A 20846-nucleotide genomic window follows, 5' to 3' on the forward strand; every position below is an offset into this window, starting at 1 on the left:
ACCGGTCACATTCTGCATCTTCACTCTCAGGGGTTTTATCTTGACAGCATTCTGAACTTTGCTTAAAAAAATAAATAAACCTGTTCTTTTCTTTCTTTTTCTTTTAGTGGTCTGCAGGCCACAGCAGATTATATTGTAAATTGGATATAGTACACAGCATGTAAAGAAATAATTCAAAAATGGTGTTTGACAGACATTAGTGTTCGGATAATAAATTCTTGCCATTGTAGCCAGTGTCTCACAATTCTCTCCACTTGGTTAATGCAACTAGTTTAGTAACTAGCACTTCATTTTCTCTTTAGTAAATCTGCTTAGTCTAAATGCATGTGAGAGGAGATCAATGACTGACATTTGACATTTGAGCTGATCGCCTTCTACAAAACCTCAAGTCAAGCTTAATTATGATTGAAAAGCTTCTTTTTTTTCACCCTAGATGAAATATGTTGCCTCAAACGTGATGCATTATTTAAGTCTACCTCTTTTGCACTAAAATTAATGTATGCATGGTACATGCATAACAGATGTGACAAGCAACATGAGCACATACAGTATGTGATGGATAAGGCCTGCGGTATTCCTGCTCATACACCTAAAACCCATTTCAGCTGGTGTTAGAAGAGGTTAGTGAGCTTTTGCACTCTTTTCATGTGATAAAAGTCTGGAATAAGACTCTTGATATAGGATCACAAGACTGGGGCTTTTCTAGTTTCCCTTTTGATGGCAATAAATGAAGGGTAACCAGTGGCTAGATCCCAAGCTTTGCCCCTCATATTGATCCAATCAACCACAATGACAGTTGAACACCATGCTTTCAGATCTTTACTGAAGAAAAAACACTTTTAACAGAGATTCTTCACTTCAGAGAAACTAAACCCAAGACACTTGATCCCTAGGATTCGAGGTAAGGACGGCGTTTTATTATACGAGATATTCGTGACGGTGGGGGTGCAATGAACCACTCAACTCATCAGAGTTTGTAAAGACCACTAAAAGCTCCTCTACTGAACAGAATCGATGCAGAATGTCCGCTACACATGTTCATTGATCTGATCATCACATGGATGAGTTGAGTTCATGTGAAGCAAATGAGATGATCTCCTAAAGATCTGATCTCCATCGACTCAAGTCTGATGATGTAGCTCTCATCAGCCTAACTTGCAGAACATTATTCATTGATTAAAAGCCATATTACATTCCTATGCTTGATTTCTCAAAAACAACATGAAAGTCACATGCAACACACGGTGTATCTGGACAAATTTTAAGTGAAAAACACTCCATTATGGAAATTTGATTGTGCATACATCAGTGCAAGCATAATGTTGAACACATATTGCATGTCTGATTGAGGTTATTACTGTAAATCTTGTATTCTGTGTTGCATGTAATGCATGACCGCTAATAAAACTAGCAAAATGAATGAAATAAAATGTCATTTATCAGAAACTGCCCTATGCTATTGATGCATACTGAAGGGAAATAAATGATCACCAAGACTGCATTTATTACAAAAAAAAACACAGTATAACCATGGTGTAATAAAATAGTTTTATCTTGGGCTGCTAATATTCATGCATGGCAAAACAGTAGGAGTTTGTGTAGAAACTTGGAAAGCAGTGCCTCTGTCAGTGTCCACTGAAAATGAACTGGAAACAGTGTAAAATGACCTTAACTGACTGGCTTTGACAGCAGAATAGAAATTGGAACAGCCTCCTCATTGATTTTTTTTTTTCATACTGAAAACAGTACAGCAATTTTTAGTGCCAAATCTTGTTTTAGCCCCAAAACACTGATGTACACAACCTTCACAAGTGCTTCAACCCCCTGCTTGTGTCCCTGGTTCGAGCTGCTTCTATGCCAAAGGCAAACTTTGCTCATGTTTATTTATGAGACCCCAAGATGGAGCACTTCAAAGAACAGTCCAGCCGTATAAAAAAAAAAAAAAAAAAAAAAAAATCAAGATGTCCTCCCTGTGCCCGTTACGTACAAACAAGACTGAAACCCGCTGAGCCAACTGGCCATGTGTCTTCACACAGTTTCTGCCACCCACACCAGTAAATAGGCTTTGAAACTGTGGCAAACTGTTGAAGACCCCAGCGCATGAGGAAAATGCCATACCACACTAGTCGACTAAGGCAGCTAAAATGTATTTTGGTGTAGCCTGAACCAACCACTGGAGGCTTAGAGTACCTTTGTTTTACAATTGCATTATTGCATTATACTTAGCAAACCACACTATGCCTGCCAAATCATCACAGATGCTCTGACCAGAGGATCAGTCATGTAATAGTTTGTAATTTTGCTTCAAACAACTTTTAGCCCAAATGAATGGTATAAGAGAAAAAAAATGCATTTTAGTACCATGCAAATTTCTTTCCAATTTAATTTGTCCACCTCATAATGTAATGTAATCTATTGTCTTTGTGTAGGGAGTGACACTATTGAGGCTACACTGATAATGATATGACTTACAGATAGCGGGTACACTTTTAACTAAGCCCAAAGGTAAGAAGCAAACAGAGTGTGGGGAATATAAAACTAACACTGAGCAAGTATGACATTTCAGTGGCTTGTGAGAGTTAGACACTGTCATCAACCAAATCAATTACTTTAGCAAATGAGCGAACGGTGTAGCACATTAATATAAGGGGCTTGTTCATACTAAACTGTTTACTTTGTCTTCATTGACCTTTCCAATCATATTATTTACACAGCAATGTAAATGTATTAAATTGTTTATGCATATTAACCAGATTGCTGTCTTGGGCAACCAAAGTTTGATGCTTGTTTCCCTGGCCTCGACTGTCAGTGATCTGGTAATTGAATCTGATCTGAAAATTACTAAATTGGTTAATTCAGTTCCTTTACAAATGCTACTAACAACACTGTTCTCTACAAGCCTAAAAGCATTAAAAATACTAGATCTCTATAGACTGGAATTATAAAGATTCTGATTCTAATTGATTCCTTAACAGCTTTAACAGTTCCGTTAATGATTCCTTCATGTGGGGAAACAAACAAAAGACAATTCTGAGTTATCTGTTGCCAAATGAAGTCATTTTAGATCTTAAGAATCTTCAGAATCAAATCCAATCCCTATAATTGTGGAAGTAAACAGTTTGTAATTTATTTTTATGTAATTTGCTGACAAACATCATTGGTTCAGGAAACAGAATACACTAGTAGCTACACTGAACTGTCCGAGTATTTTAGAACAGGGTTTTCTCTGCATTGGTGTAAAAATACCTTCAAAAACCAAATGTCATGAAAACAATCTGGTTCAGTGCCTTTCAATACTTGTTTCTTCTTGTAAATAGATTTTCTAGTAATTCTTTGTTTAAAATATATTGAAATAGAAAACACTTATTTCACAAAGTAATAATATTTCACAGTTTTACTGTATTTTTAAGCCTTGGTGAACATAAGAGACTTCTTTCAAAAACGTGTTAAAATCTTACTGACACACTTTTGAACAGAAGTGAATGCATTCGTAGTCAGCAGAATTATAGAAGAAAAGTGTTGTACGATCACAACAGTGACTTAAACAGCTAGAAAAACACTGTTGAACAAAGAGATCATATTCAAAGAGATGTCACAGTGTACCGTTTCTACAGTGCAGACAGACCTCTTAAAGAGCACAATTACATAAAAGACCTGTCAGTTGTACTCTGACATTTAGATTTCATGTAAGAGTAGGAAAAGAGAGAAAAAAAACTGTCTATATGTAATCATACTTCACATACTATCTTTATAAAGTACTGTTGTTGTTGTTGTACAGTAGATCAATTTTAGAGAGGAAGCACTTCAAGTCCCCTGCTGAAAGCTGCTGTTTTTAACCTGACCTGAGAACGGTCTTCCTGGTCTTCAATCATGCCTTCCTCAAGTCTGAAGCAAAGCTAAATCTGGGCCCAGGCCTGTGCTTCTACTTATTCTCCAGCTCATAGCTCAAGCTGACAGCAGATCGATGCGTTTTGATTGGGTGCCATCATGGCTTCACCAGGCCCCGGCTTAAAGAGGTCTGTGGCCACTGGGAAATTCGCTTGGTACTGAGCATCCTTGGAATAACCTCCCCAGATTAGAGCCGTGTGCCGCGGGCTGTCAGAGCACGCTATGCTTTATGAGTCTAAAGCTGGAGATGAGAAAATATGAAATAAAAGATTAACTAGCAATCCCGGTTATATTTTTCAAATTGTACAAATACTCGAGCAAACCTGAGGTGGATGAGACGAAGGAAGAGATTGGGATCCAAGGACTACCATCCAGTAGGACTCAGGTCTGTGTCCCAAATTACTGGGGTGTCACTGGGGAGAAGCCAATCTCTCTAAATCTGTGCGTCTGTGCTGGATAACAGCAGGCACTTTCAATATATCTGAGTGCAAAAGGCCTTCTAAAAGACGCGGCCTATACAGTAGATATGGGTTTATAATGAGGGGAAACTTAAATTATGTAATGAACGCAGAAGGTTAATTAAAATAAAGCAAGCCTTATTTCACAGAAACATGATATGAAAAAAGAACATATGAAAGCACACGATTTACTTTATAATGATTGAAGACCGGCAATTGTGTGCGTCTTCCACCGAAGGCATTTATTTACACCAGAAAATCGCTGATGGATGTGAAATGACCCATCATGGTGTTTTATAACGAGCTTCTTTACTCTGTGGTGCAGCGATGATATTGTCCACCGAACATGCTTAGGCAGGTGGAATTGCATATTTATAGCAGGCTAATATCCTAACAGTCTAATAAAAGGATGAGATTCCCTGCAGGTTTTAACAGCAAATTGTTTCCAGTAGGTAGTTTATAGGCCAGTTGTTTAGATTGTATGCTAAAGTTCATTTCACAGACATCAAGCATGTTTGCACAACCAAATGCCAGACATCAATGCAGAAGCACATTTACTGTACCTAAAGGACACTGGATATAATAGTAAAGTTGAATTAAGCAGTCCAAGCATGAATGTTTTGCTCAGATATGTATATGTTTTTTATTAATTTTATTTTTTAGCTTTGACAGCAGTGGTGCTTTAATTAGCATGATGACTTTGTGGGTTTTTTTCACTGCGCATATTAAAACTTTCTCGAAAAGTCGATGCACTTTCAAACAGATGAGGGTTTTTGAGCTCCCTGCATGTTTAAAAAAAAAAAAAATCTAAAAATAGTCAAACGTTTCAAACTGCCTCTAGAGACCCCTGCGTGTTTTTCCATTTGCTTGCAGTCCTTCTATAAATGTGTTTAGCTTCAAACCAGCCTAGTTACACATGGGCTCGCCTATCAATTAGCCACATTGGTTGTAAAGGCAACCTAAAGCTAATCAGTTATTAAAAATATGAAGTTTTGCAGATTCCTAATGTAGATCTTCCAACAATTTGTGATTTTTGCATTATAAAATATCAGATTGTTAGCTTGAAATAGGCCATAACGGCTGTTTAATAAGTTAATCAATATGGTAAAATTTCTTTGAAAGCATATTGTCGTATGCTTTATGCCCTTTCCCTCTTGTTTTGCTCAGCCTCATCGTACCCTCTTCCAGCAGAAACAAAGATAAGTCTTTTTGAGATCAAAATTAAGCCTCTGGGTAGGTGGGGATGGTCTCCCTGCTCGTGTATACATTAGACATCACATATTGATTTTTTTTTTTTATGCCCATCCCAAACGGCCTTTTCATCTCCATGTGTGGAAAGCAGATTGGGGGGAGAAATGTATTGTGCTCTCAGGCCGGTTTAGATGAACCTGTGATTGGCTGTGCTTAGCCTTGGGATCTACTGGTGTAATTAAAGGTGAATAAGATGGCCCTTAGTGCCTGTCCTGTAGAAAAACACATGTACATTCACCGGACCAAAAACTGAAAGGAACAAGATTCATGCTAGCTCTGAGCTATTTGAGGAGAAGTGAAGACTCGGTCATGGTAGAGATTTATGCAATGACCTAAATATAGATACGAAGACCATGACCTGACAAGGTCAGGAATAAATCTATAGAAGTACTGTACCTTTTTTTATCAATAGCAGTTTTTAATCTGTCAGTTGTAAGCAACTGAGACTAGACCTGTTGACTTTAGACAACTGGTAACTCAACCTGTGGACAAACTAGACGGAAGATATAAAGGATGTGTACTAATGAAGGGATGTACAGAGGTCAGCTCACATTAAGATGTATCCAAAGCCTTTAGTATGTGAGAGTCTTCTTGACAACGAGCAACTCAGTTGATTAATGTTCTTCATGCTCATTTCAAATGCTACATTTACAAATGCTACAAAAGGAAGAGTGCAGTATATCATGACACAAGCAAGTCACTGCCATGAAAATCTGTATTATTTACAGTAAACTACATATAAGTTACAGAATTCTTCCTGTACTCTCTTTAATAAAGTAGAATAACTCTTTTGGTGTTTGTGGTGATTAGCACTAAAGCAGATTTCACTGTTAAACAGTATGTAGCTCCAGCAGAGCAGGATTCATTATTAATAATGTACTTTGATATCTTACAAAACACTTTTGAACACCTACAGTCAGGATGTGGTTTTAGATCTATATTTCAGTTTTTATGCACACAAAACCTAATCGACTCATTTGAAGAGGTTACATTGAGTATAGTAAGTAATTATCATTTTAAATAATTTCCCCCCCCAAAAAACTGCACGTTGAAACAGATGAATTGAGCTATGAATTTCAACATTTATCTACAAGTAAAGCAAGTGAAAAGCTACTGAAGCATTTTTGTTTAGATTCCACTCAAACCACAGTTCATAGCTGCTGATATATATATTTTTTTAAACTATAGAAATTTTCATAACTGAGTTCTACTTGGACTAAAAACTGCTCCAAACTCGTATGACTTTCTTTATTTTGTGAAAAACGATAGGAAATGCCAGGCGGCTCTTCTCCATATACAGTGAATACATGCAGTGATTATGGACTGTCACTGGAAAACTTCCCTCGGTCATAACTCTCAAAATTCATTTGCCAGTCCACAAATTCATACGCATCATGATCAACCAGACAAGAACCAATGCCATCTGGTGTCAAACTTGAAGTGGCGTACTTGACCACACATGGACACATATGCGATTTGAGAGCTGCAGCAGATAACAACTTAGTCTGTATTGCATGGCTTCAGAAGAACATGCAGCGTCAGTCATGTGGACTACTTTCATGGTGTCTTCATGGTACATTTTTGTTCCTTTTTGTAGTTTGACAGCTCGTGGTTACTGTACGCTTTCACTGTATGTTAAAGTGCAGCTCTTTTGTGCTTGGTGTTTTGAGTGACATGAAATAAAGAATTTCCATATTTTGATGAACTCTCAACGCTGATGGAAAAGTGAGGAAAAACTATAATACTGACTGAAGTTTTCCTCTCACATTATAATCGCCACTGAAACAAATCCAGGAGGTGCAGGCAAAGCCTATTAAAGCAGGGCTTGAGTATTTGAACAGCATTGTTTTATACGGTGTCTGTGTGCTCTTCTTCTCATTCATACACATGACTGCACTGATGGATAAGCTCTCAAGCACTGGTCCTCCAGCTTTCTCCATCCCATCTCTCTGTGACCACAGCATGAATATGTGCATTTCTGACCCCTGTATTCTACATGGACTGGAAGAAAAAGCTAGACGGAGAAAGAGACCTGAAGAATAAAGGAATAGTCTTGCAAAGGCAAAGTAAGAATATGAAAGATGGGGAGAGGACAGGTGACAGAAAAAAAAAAAATGTATCACTCAATTGAACACTGTTGACTAAGAATTGCTTTTTCCAACAAAACCAGAATATCTGACCAAAATCCCCACAAAGCTACAGATGACAGATTTATTCACAAAATGTGTATATATCGGTAGCTGTTTGCCACAGGCATGAGTAATAATAATAATAATAATAATAATAATAATAATAATTTCCCAAGTCTACAAAAACATCCACTGAAATAAATTAACAATAATAAAAAAAACTGAAGGACAAAAATGAATGGAAAGATGGAGGGGGGTTATAGTAAACCATTTTTTTCCTGAACCATTGAACCATTTCTTTTCTATTCAAGATTCATGACTCAGAAGTGAATTGAAATGTCACTGAAATTTAGAAGTATGAAGCCATTTAAAAATACGATTTCCAGGCCTAAAAAAAAAAAAAAAAAAAAAAACGTCATGGAAAGACAAAAGAATAAATAATAATAATAATATTAAATTATAGATTCTGTAAAAAATACAGAAGATTTATAACACATTTCTATAGTAAACCATTATCTTCGACTAATATTTCTACTCAGGGCTGTGCACAGACCTTTTGAGGGGCATGTGCTGAAACTGAAAAAGGGCACCCCCCTCCCTTTTTTTATATCAAGATTATTTAGTAAGCCTGCATAAAAGGAAGAAATGGTCACATCTTCATGACAAATTCAATAACATAAAATAATAGTCTCAAAAGCTTTAGATTTATTCACGATTCATTATTCAACCATAATAATAATATTAGATAATTAGATAATATAGTTAAACAGGGTTTTAAGGGCTTCTTTAAACCTAATTACAAGAGCAAGCTTCTGTGAGCCATGTACCTGGCAAAAATTTGATACTGTGGTGGACCAGGGATGTTGGTCTCTTGAAGGTCTCTTATTCACTACACTTTCCTTAAAATAAGCCAGTAATGAAAAAATAAATAAAAATAGTGTGAAAAGTACAGTTGCAATGAAAAGCATTTCTGAAGGATCACGTGACACTGAAGAGTACTGACTGGAGAAATGATGCTTAAAATTCAGCTTTGATCACAAAAATAAATTACATTTTAAAATATATTCAAATAGAAAACAGTTATTTAAAATTGTAAAAATATTACACAATATTACTGATTTTGCTGTATTTTGGATCAAATAAATGAAGCTTTGGAATGAATCATGAATTACATTGTGCATGATAAAATATAAAGATTTCACAGTGATCTTCTGTAATATTTTTTTTTTTTTAGTTACTACTACATTACTGTAGTAAAACCATGTTTTACAACTAGGGGTGTGACGGTTAGTATATAACCGTGAGACCGGCGGTTATAGTTGAACACCGTCATTAGAACTCTATAACCGCCAAAACCGTGTCATTAAAATATTTTTTTACAAACATTTTTTTGCAAAAATTATTTTCATTTTTTAGACAGGATCATAAGATGCGCAATATATTTGGAGACATGGTTTTTTCCACTTAATGAAGTTTTGTAAATCGTCAGACATGATATTTACCACTTCATAAAATTTTGCTTTGTAGAAAACTTTCCTTAAAAACGAATTTCGTTTTGTACAAATCTTATCTTAATTTTAATAAATGTTTCATCAACCAATTGCATGTATTTTAATAAATAAAAAGCAAATATTGCAGACAATGATAACCGTGAGATGGAAGCACCAGCGCGCCGCCTTCACTTGCACTGCACTGTGAACTAGAGCGCATCTCATCGTAAATGAAACTCAGCATAGGCCTATGCCTCATTAGCATTAAATATCTTTGCTGCATCCTTTCTAGAACAGACAATGGCTTTTTTTGCGGCTCGCATCAGCAAAGCATTGCATCGCCATAGACCGCAAAATAATCCGCAGATGGCGGGCGGGTGTGGTTTTGAAATTTGCTCTATGATTTCCGCAAAGCAGAAAACGAGGATGGAATCTCGAAATCCAGTCATGAAAATGAAAGTTGCATTTTAATATGGACAGTCATGGAATTTGCCAAAGTTAGCATAAAATAATCAAATCAAATCTCCATATGGACCAGTATCTGTAAATGTTAAGCCGCAAAAGTTGTTTAAAATATAAATCCGTGTTCTGCGCGTCTCTGTGTGAATTAATGAATGGCAGAGACGTGCAGGTTTGTTTACTACATAGACTGAAGCGCATGACGCTTGCATTAATTTCAGCATCTGAGCTTCAGAGTTCTCTCTCCATCAAGCGATCTGAACTTTTCAGTTCATCTCAATGGACGCACAGCGCACCTGTATTTGATGCTCTGTTAACTCTTTGTGAAGGCGCATGACTCACCGTCACTTTACTGATAGCGCTGTTTCTCACACATGCAAAGAGAGAGAGAGCGAGAGTCTTACCACGCTTAAACAACACGCTATATGTAAACTATTCTTTGTTGTCTTCTCCTGTCAAAATAATGGAGTTCATTTAGAATTATTCATATTCATTTTCGAACAAGCAGAAGACATACCAGTTTCTCCGGTAGTGGGCGGAGCTAATGCGCAAATGGCAATGGCTTTTTTTGCGGCTCGCATCAGCAAAGCATTGCATCGGATGGCGGGCGGGTGCAGCTTTTTTTTGCTCAAAAAACGTTGCCGCGGATGATGAGTTTTGTGACAGATCTCCTTAATAAACGGAGGTCTGAAATCTCTGCCCCTTTACCGATCAGAGCGCCCCCCCGACGGTTATGTTATAAACCGTCACATTTGACTCACGTCATAATCGTCATCACCAATTCTGAAACCGGCACACCCCTACTTACAACATTTTATACACGTGAGGACGAGCGGAGACTATACAATAACATGATTAGCCTAAATGTTAATAAATTAAGTGTATCAGCAATCATAAATCAAAGAAGAAATTTCTTGGAAATCTAGGTGACGAGGATCACTCGTCGCTTTGTGTAAGTTCCAGTACGAAACAGCGCGGGGGCGCACCTGTTATGATTTTCCGATAGTAAAAACAAATTATATGTTGTTGTATTACTTATCAATATATTTAGTTTTTGACCAGCGAATGTGTGCAAATGTGATTTTTTTTTTTGTCCGTCATTAAAACGGCGCCTGCCGCTGCCAGCATCACATTACATTTTCATCTAACGTTACAGGTTATAAACTAGTTTTTGTAGCTATATAGACGGAGCGCTCAGTTTTTCCTGTGGTAAAATGTATTTGGCCAAAATAGTATATTGGCTATGACTAGATGGCAAATGCTAGCCCTCTCTCTCAGGCGACGTCCCACATGTCTCAGTCAGTGAGTCAGTCAGACATCAAATAAATAAAATATGAGTCTTTATAGACATAGTGTTTAGTAGTACTTATTCAAACAACAAGATATTTATTTACCCTTCACAAAACTTTGTTCAGCTCAGCTGTTCAGCTCAGCTGTTGTCTACTGTGCGGCTGCTGTGGAACTTCAGTTAATTCAATGAATATGGGGGGGCGGAGTTATCAGCTTACTGACAGCTTGAGGATCGAATAAGATTTACACAAGCTCGTTTTAAGAACTTTCATTTGCTTAATATTTGTAAAACAGACAGACAGACGTAAAGGGTGACCAATAGCATTGATAAAATAAAATAAAAACACCACCAAAAAAAAAGGGCACTTCAGAGTGTAAGGGCAAAAAGGGCATGTGCTCTGCACAGGTTGAGCCCTACCTGTGCACGTGCCTGTTTCTACTAATATTCTAGTGGCATTAGGCTGCTGCTTAATCTGTATAAAATTATTGGGACACTTTTTTTTAAGGTCCAATTCTCACTATTAACAAACCATTAACTACAACTTTTGCCTCAAACTCCTAATCAGAATATATGCTTCAGAAATACTAATAAATACACTAATAATTCTAATAACTAACAGGCATACTAATAAGCAACTAGTTAATAGAGAGAATTGGTCCCTTTACTAAAGGGTTACCAAATATTGAAATTAATTTTAAAAGTAATCACAAATGATTGTAAATGTCATGGGAATTCATTGGTCAAACGTGTGGAAACTCTGATATACACCAGCTAGTTATTTATCAAGACAACAAAAAAGTTAAACCAGTCACCATGCAAGTGGATAGCTAAACTTATAGTAATGTATAGATAATATATCACTTTTTATTCTATGGCTTCACCTTTTGCTAATACAGTTCTTTAGATATAACTGAACAATAATTCTAGTGAAAAATAGAAAATATACAATATGTATTACGATACATATTGTGACCTTTATTATGCGTTGTGCATTTATACTGCAATATCTAGATCTTTTGCATGAAGAGTTCTCTGGATGAGTTCTTTAGAATGAAAGAGCAAAATATGAACATGCAATTTGCAAGCATTATAACCTGGACCTGCTATGATCAAGAGTGCAACAGATGTTGACCGGTGATGCAGCAGCTGACCTGTGCAGTGCCAGGACTACAGATAGAAACACATGGTCTTTTGGGAAAGGGCCCACTCTGACTGTGAGATTTACCAACCTTTCCACACTTCCAACAGGAGGCAGCAAACCAACAGGTGTCATTCCACAGGAAGCACATACTGTAAGAATAAAGCCATTTAAAAAGCTTGCCCATCATCACACACACAAAAAATAAAAAATAAAAATAAACTACACTTCCTGTAGGAGCAAAACCTCCTTTTTAAATGATTAAGAACAATGTAGGTGGTGAATCACATCTCGAGCCCTGGTCTAAAACAGTTTCTTCGAAAGGAACACCTCCACATCAGCACTATTTTTTCAATTCAATTCAATTGACATTTTTAGATGTACATCCTCCTTGAACTGTGGCCCACCACACAAAACGCCCAGTTTTGTCCGTATCGGTGCCCTGTCAGCATCATTTTTCATCTCCCCAAAGCTTATTACCAGCCAGGCAACAAGTCATGGTCAGCCCACTGTAAACCACGAAACCTTCTAGTCATTCTCAAGCCCAGCTAACAGCACAAAGAGGATGCTCAAACCTAATGTGTTTCACAAGCACTTTTTGTATCCCACTCCATGCGATTAACTGTAAATAAAAGTGTATTTTTTCCCATCTGTCTCCCCCGAGCAGAATATCAATATAGCTTTTCAATTATTGGCCGGCCCCAAGTGAGGTCCAGACACTGATTGAGCAAGTGATGGGAAAAAGGCTGAGAGAAGAGAGAGACCACAGCTGTTCAATCTGGGAGCAAAGCAGGAAAAAACAATCATTTCTCAGCGCAATAGCATTGTCAGTCACATTTATCATGAATAGCTTTCGTCACAGCATACTCCATGAACCTCTCCATTGTACATAAACTTCACGCCGAACGCACATGCATTAGTGCAGAGAATAAATATGCTGCTCTATTGAGCTTGTTTCATGAAAAAGCATTACACAAAATGATTGTATCTTCCACCGGGTGTATCTACATCAATTTGCATTCATTAGAGCACAACCTCTGGGAACTAATCATGGTCTGGTGTCACCTTATAGCCAAGAAGGTACATGCACACAAGAACGTTACGCTTGTGACACCTGCTACATACGTGCCTCTACAAACACGCTGTATCTGCAGCAGAACATATATTTGTCCACTACGGAAAACAAGCGATGCACTATTTGCAAGAGTAGCCCAGCAAAGAAGCCTGTGCCATTAACCTTGACTCATTTTTACATTCGCGTAGCGTACACATCCAAGTTAAACACCCACCCAGACGTACACACATAAACAGACGATAGATAAGCACAGCTACACGGGGGATTGAACACCATATGGAGCCAAAGTCAAACACACACACACACGACTGCACACACTCACACAGACAGGCGGAGAGAGTGCGATCTACTCACAGAATGAAGCAGACGACACCGGGAGCTAATATCAAAGGATTGGCATGGATACAAGCTGGCTGCGTCCCGTCGGGAATGCTGACAGATTCCGGGGAAAAAGAGGAAGGAATATCCGAGGACACCTCTGAAACTGGATGGGAAAGGGGGGTGGTGGTGGAGAGGGGAGGGTTAGGCTTCAGAAGATTTCCGTCTCTTGTTCTCTCCTTGAGGAATCTTTTTCCAAACGCTATCAGGTTCCTGATTTTGACTTGAGATACAACTGCATTTTGTCTGGGGTAAACAGGAGTACAGGAGAAAAATCAGTCGGGAAGGCAAATAAAAAAAATTCCAGCAGAGATGAAATAACTCAATTCTCTCCTTTGCTCTCCCAGAGGCATGGAGGAGGAGGGGGGGGGTAAAAACAGAGATGGAGTGACAAGATAAATACCTAAAACTGCAAAAATGAGAAGCTCGGGGGGAAATAAAGCTTCTCTCTCCTTTTCCCCACCCTATCTCAGTCACTGCAATGTGTAACGATCTCCCTTACAGGCTTAAGGGTCATCTGGAAGAAAAAAAAGAACAAAACAAATCTAATTTTCAAGATGAAAAGATAAAAATGGAAAAAGAAGCTTAACTTAACAAAAGGTAGGAGTTAGCAACGATGTGTGGCATCTGGTCCCCTCCCTCCCTTTTTCGCTTTCTTATCTTTCAGTTTACCTGATTCTGAAGAGTAAAACTAAGATATGCAATACTTTATTTTATTTTTTGCCCCAGATTGCAGAAGAACAGCCTTGTCAATCCAATGCATACTATCAGATCTCTCTTTATGTTTTTTCTTTCTAGACCTACACAGTAAACTGTTGAATGTTAGTCTAAAAGTTGAGATCTAATTGAGGTCTAACACATGACATTCCCAAAATCAGTTCAATTGTCATATTTCCCTTCTCAGAACTGGACAGAACAAGAAGTGGGGAAAAAACACACCAAACGGTACAGATTGCTAGAAGATCGCCACCAGAACTGGCCTGAAATCTGATTCTGAGTGGTGGGGTGCTTGAACGTGTCCACTTGAACCTCTAGTTCTTCATTTTCAGCTGCCTGCCAGGCAGGAAGTTCAATTATCTCCCGTTGAATGGTATCGCTTAGGATCCACTCGGTGCGAAATAAAATCAAAGGATCTTTGTGTGATTGGATAGCACTTATTCCTTTGGCCCCTCAGGGTTCCATTCCAACTTAAAACGCCGGATGGTTTTGGAGTAGTAAATGTCAAGTGATTTCAATATATATATATAAAAAAAAATCCCAATCAAGGATTTGTTCTTTCTTTTTGGTCCTATGTCCCCAGCTGGCTCTTTAACACAAGATATCCTCAAGTCTCTGCACTCCTGTCACCATTCCTTTGCTGGGAGGAAAGTAGGTGCATTCTGAGAGCGTCTGGGGATGTATGGAAGAAGAACTTGCTGTCAGCAGGAAGGAGCAGTAAGCCACGTCAAGGGTGGAGAAATGGGCCTTTACGAAGCAGGAAACAGCCTGAAGCCGGAGGAACAGACAATTAGGAACATATAATTAAAGTAGGAAAAGACACAGTGATGTAGAGTGGCTCAAAATGGTCTTTTCTCCATTACGTGCTCATTTTATAAGTGCAGTGGCATCATCCACACCTCTTACTCTATGATGTCCTTGCACTGGTATTCTCCCTCCTTATACCTTTCCCAAGTCCCTTCTTTCAAACATGCCCACCTTTTTTTTGTCTCCTTCTCTTCTTAAACTACTATTTCAACACAATCTTATCCAACATATACGAGCTTCAAGCACAATTTTCACTATATGAAAAAAGTAAGTACAGCTGCCTGTCCTTCAGATCAAGTGAGAAGCCAAGGCAAATCCTTTAAACAGAGAACAATCGCTGTGACTATATTTTCACCGAGTTGAAGTGGTGTTACGAGTGACCGTATGTAAAATGTTCCATGGTAAATATTAGTGAAACACTGGCTCCTTGCATGCTTGAATGTTACGTAAACCCTGTTAGCCGTAGCTGGACTAAAGAGAGAGGGGAAGGCGGTCAAGTGGCTGCCATGTTTCTAAATCTGTCAATCTACCCATCTACTGTGCTTTTAAATATGAACACTCACAAGCTTATGCTGTTTACATCACTGAATGAGAATCGAGTGCTTAACACTGTAAACACATTAATCCATTAAAATGCATTATGCTTTGGCTCTCAAGTTCAGTTTGATTTGTTTTGACTCACAGAGAGAAATATAATTAGGTATTTACAGGCCATGCTTTTGGCTTGCTTGGCAAACAAAGTATTACTTTAACAAATATGTAGATGGATTTTAATCTTGATTTTGGGATCAGTTGCCCTGGTTTCTGTGTGACAGCTGTGCTAATGCGTTTTACATAAAAAAACAATTGAAATGTGGCTCTCTAGAGAAAACATTCACAGTGCATTTGTCCTTGAAAAACATGGCATGTCACAGGTAAATCACTGCACTTTTTTTAGGGATCATGCATGGAGCCAAACCAATCTGTTTTTGCCTACTGAAAGCCTTATTACACCATGTTATGTTTAATCAATAGGTCTGAGCCCTAGCAGACATCAAACTCCGTACCTTTCAGCAAACATATTAACAAAGACTTCTGCAAAGGGCGCCGAGATCACATTCTGCACTTTTCTCTGTGTGATCTAAAGCTTCCGTGAGCGAGTCAGAGCATTGTGCCAAGAAACCAGGCGAAGGTGAGAGGTTGAAAACAAGATTCGTTTTTCTCTCGCACTTGGCACAGGGAAACATAATTCGGTCTGCTTTGTCATCCTCTATCCTGCCCCACTCTGTCTGAGCTTGTGGAACAACTCTGAAGATTTCCCTGATAAAGCCGACGCTTTACATCATCTCATTTACACAGAGGAAGAGACAACAACAGTATTTCACTCAGTGCTATTTCACGGTACTTTAAAAATCACATCAAGCGTTTGATAAAGCGGTTTTTCCATTTGGTCTCCATTTAATCTTATTGCTGTCTAGGAGAAAAAAGTGAGATATTAAAGAGATCTCATTGGGATTTTTTTTATTTTGCGCTACAACTACAAGTTTGGGCACCATATAAATGTAATGAGCATTATGTGGTTGTATGCTTCCCCTTCTTCCCAGTTGCTAAAGTTAAATAACCTTCACACACACACACACACACACTCAGATGCAATGGTAGCATAGCCAGCCAAAGCATAGCATCGTGGGTAAGCTGTCACAATCCCCATCAGTCTACACCCTCGCTGCCTTACCCATGAAATACAAGCAGAGTTTACCAGCAGATGCATATACAGCCGTGACGATATGAGAGTACTGCGTGTGTGTTTGCGAAGCATGTGTGAAGGATGCGTTTGACCCGAGCGCATTGGTTTAGGTTGAGCGCTCCTGTGACACAGACAGTTGAGAGACGGGCAGATGGGGGATGATGGGGGGAGTAGAGGGGGGACTGTGACAGATGAGAGAATGAATGAAAGACAGAGAGAAAGAAAGAGTATGAAGAGACGAGGAAAGGGGATAAAATAGCTGACGGATAACAAAAAAAGGGAATTCAGGGGAAAAAAAGGGGGTGAGGAAAATAAGTGCGGTCAACTCATAGTGCATCATGCATGGAAACGAGGGATGAAGAAGAGCAAACAAGAAAAGCGAGGTACACTCACCCATGGCTCTTTTTTTTCTTCACTTGCGACACTGCAAGTCTACTGTGCTGGTAGAGAGAGAGAGAGAGAGAGAGAGAGAGAAAGACCGTTAAACCTCAACAGAATGCCAAAAGGTCTGATATAATGAAAAAAAAGAAAAAGAAAACGAAGAAACATCAGACCGATATATCAAATGAGCTCAAGTGTCTGAGCGTCTGGCATCATAAATGCAAAATGACTTGCTAATCGGAGTCCTGGAGAATTACACATGCAGCAATAAATCAACATGTCAGCATCCATGCACTCACACACACACACACATGCACGTGTGCACGCAGCGGCATGAGCAGGCTCCACAGGCGCTACCTCAGAGGATGCTAGGCTCTCCCCTCCTCCTCTTTTTCCCCCGTTCTCTCTCTCCCTCTCAGCCTCTTCTGCGGTTTCTGTTTATTCACCACAGATCATTTCCCAAGAGAATGCAACGGTGGTTTCTCTTCATTTTCTGCGTCCTTGCCATCCTCCTGTTTCACACACCCCCAGTTCCAGTCCGGCAAAACTGAGCTTGCTGTAATTTCTGGCAGCTGGGCTAATGTGTAAACTGCATTCGTGCCCTCTCGTTCTGTCTCACTGTGTCTCTGTGCCTCTTCAGCACTGCCTCCAATCCAATCAGAAGCACCTCTCTCTCTCTCTCTCTCTCTCTCTCTCTCTCTCTCCAGCTCATACCTCTCACTCCCACAAATACTGTAAAATCTAAATCAAAATGTACATTCATCACAGTCACACTGGTCTCCTGAGCTTTGTCCACCATCAAAACACATACACCCAATGTCAAGGAGGATTTCCACACTGTACTTTACAATTCTTGGCAGAAATGATAGATTAAGACATTTAGAAGTTACTACACAAGTGTACTGACTTTATTATCCTTACAGAAAGAAGAATAAACTACTGACACTATGATCTAACAGTGTAACTGTCCTTTGTTCCAGGCAAACAATGTCTTTAAGTAGTTTCATGTGTCTCAAATTACTCACTTTTTATCAACTTAATAATCCTTGCATGATTAAAAATAATAATAATAATAATATATATCATTGCAAAAATAAACCTCTTCAAGATAATGCAAGATATTATTATCAGGTACAGTACATATTCTCGAGCACTCTGCTTGGTTTATTTTGTGAGAGTGACATTTATCCCTTAATTACATAATGTATTTTCAGCCTTAAGCCGAGGAATTTATTCACACAACAAACCAGACGTGATGTCATGCTCTAGGGCTTCTGTTTATAGTAAACAATAAATCACAGATAAGAATAATAATAATGCAATATACAGTACCATCTTCTCCACTTTCTTGCACGCAGTATAAACGGAAGTCAATGGAGTGCAAAGTCTAGTTTGACTGTGACTTTACCCTGAAAAAATCATGTCTGTCCCATACAGTAACTGGAAGACATCAAGAATGTTCACAGCAGCTTTTCATGGATGTATGCACATATAACATGCACATACATCAATTCTAAAGCAATAAGCCATGAGACGCTGTGTTATAGTGAATTTACCACTGCTGAGGTGTACTATGTCAGTCACAACGTGAAGTGATTGGTAAGTGCATTCACCCTCACACTCTCCTCCAGCTCAGAGCGATGCCCTGTGGGGAACTGGTTATTGTGAGTCCCTTGTCTGTCTCACTTTCCCATGGATGTTTCTCATGCAATCAAACATACTATCGGTGACATTCAGAAATGCACCACAAACGGAAGCAAAACAGTGTTTTGATTGGATGATGTACCTGATTTATTATCATTAGCATGAGCCATCTATTCTGTTCTGGTAGAGTCAGCTCTCGCTGTGGGAATGCTGGGACATTGGTCCGCACGGATGACAGCAGGAAATGAGATCTCACAGCAGGAACTTATTGATGTATGTAATGCATGGCCATGTTTTCACCTGAGATTAAGGCAGCAGAACGGAGAGGGGGAACATGGAGCGCAGGAAGTGCAGAAAAATGAAAATGCCAAAATGGCCATTGAGATGAAAGGTTAACTGCCTTCACAAACTATTATCGACCCCAGAATATTACATTAGAAAGGTGTGAGTTGCCCTTTTGGTGACTTGTACTACCTGTATCAAGTAAGCAAGTGTTTTCTATTGAATACTCTCTTATATAAACCAGCAGCAGATTTACAATTTATCTGAGAAAATGACACAGAACTTGGAACACAATAACCTTAAACAATTTGGGATTGGCACACAAGTGAGATTACTGTATTTGTTATTTTAATAACACAGCTATGTCATAATTTGCTGTTTTTAAGTCACTTATTTGTATGATAGGGATCAAAATTGTCTTAAAATACAATTAAGCCTTTAGAAATGCTATTAGGAAACAGGATTAGCTTGAACTGTTACATATACATAAACTTAGCCCATGCATGTGTTAAAGTCGAGTAGCAAATTGCCAAGCCTTTCAAAATTGCCTGATCAAAAAGGAGGACAAATCAGTTTAATGCAGAGTACTAGACAAGTACAGACTTCATGTTGGGGCATCTTGCCAAATGCCACTCTTGACCATGAAGAACATAAGACTATCTTGAACATGTTCAAATTCATTTGGCTACACCTGTGGAGTTCTGGAGGAATGTTTTATGGAGTGATGTGACCAAATTGAAACTATTTGGACCCATGGATCAGAGGTATGTCTGGTCCAAAAAAAAGGTGAGGTTTATGAGCAGAAGAACATCATGGAGGTGGACCAGTCCAGTAATGGGGTGTTTTGCTGCTGCAGCAAGTGGAAATCTTGAATGTATAAAGGCCATCATGGATTCTTCGAAGTATCAGGCCATTTTTGGCAAATATTGTGAAGACTTCATTGCAGAAACTGAAGGTAGATGATCAATGGAATTTCCTGCAGGACAGCCATCCCAAATGGGGTTGAATAATTTTGAATGCAACTAGATATACATGCAAACATATTATATAATTTTTTTATGCCACTTTAATTTGCAATGTAACTGAATTAAGTTCAATTGAATTAAATCAAATGCAATAAACATAAAATCCTTCACCTGACTGAAAAACAAGACTATAATTCAAAACTTAGTGAGGATTTAAAAATTCATGCGAGATGCAGGTATCACACTGCATTAAGTCATTTATAGGGTCACATGTGCTGACAGTAGGCTTTGCATAAATATCATGTAGGATTATGTATATCTAGGGGCTTGATAGTTATATTACAAAAAAAAAAGATGAAACAAAGAGATCAATCAAAGTCCTATAAGCACCTTACAAACGACAGGCCAAGCACAGAGATGTGAATGTGATGCCCTCAAAGCAGCCTTTGACTGCTGCTGTCTTTTCATTCATTTTAACATCACAACAAAATCATCAATCTTAATAAATGTGGAGCGTTAGATCGCCCATCATCAGCTGCGTTTGTTAACACAAAAGCAAGATCAGCTGCAAATCATCGTCAAAGCAGCAATAGTAAATCAAATGTTAATTAGCAAAGACTTACACAAAGGGCCCTGATTTAGGTGTGTGTTAATAAAAACACGAACGCAGCGGCACTTAAATATCCAAAATAATCTAGAAACGTCTACTGATGATTGTTTTTAAGGTGTGCAACATAGCACATCTTGCCAGTTTTATTTGACTAGTT

General features: G+C 38.5%; 1 protein-coding gene across 1 annotated transcript in view; it reads right to left on the bottom strand.

The window, feature by feature from the left end:
* The window catches only part of LOC113062652 (glutamate receptor ionotropic, kainate 5-like), a 77389-nt gene extending 63671 nt beyond the window's left edge, over positions 1–13718 (bottom strand). The window contains exon 1 of the mRNA XM_026232651.1: positions 13534–13718. The gene's annotated coding sequence lies outside the window, so the exon portion shown is untranslated. The remainder of the gene's footprint in view (positions 1–13533) is intronic.
* Positions 13719–20846: the final 7128 nt, after the last annotated feature.

This window comes from Carassius auratus, chromosome 44 (genome assembly GCF_003368295.1).
Source record: "Carassius auratus strain Wakin chromosome 44, ASM336829v1, whole genome shotgun sequence".
In the NCBI taxonomy this organism is placed as follows: Eukaryota; Metazoa; Chordata; class Actinopteri; order Cypriniformes; family Cyprinidae; genus Carassius; species Carassius auratus.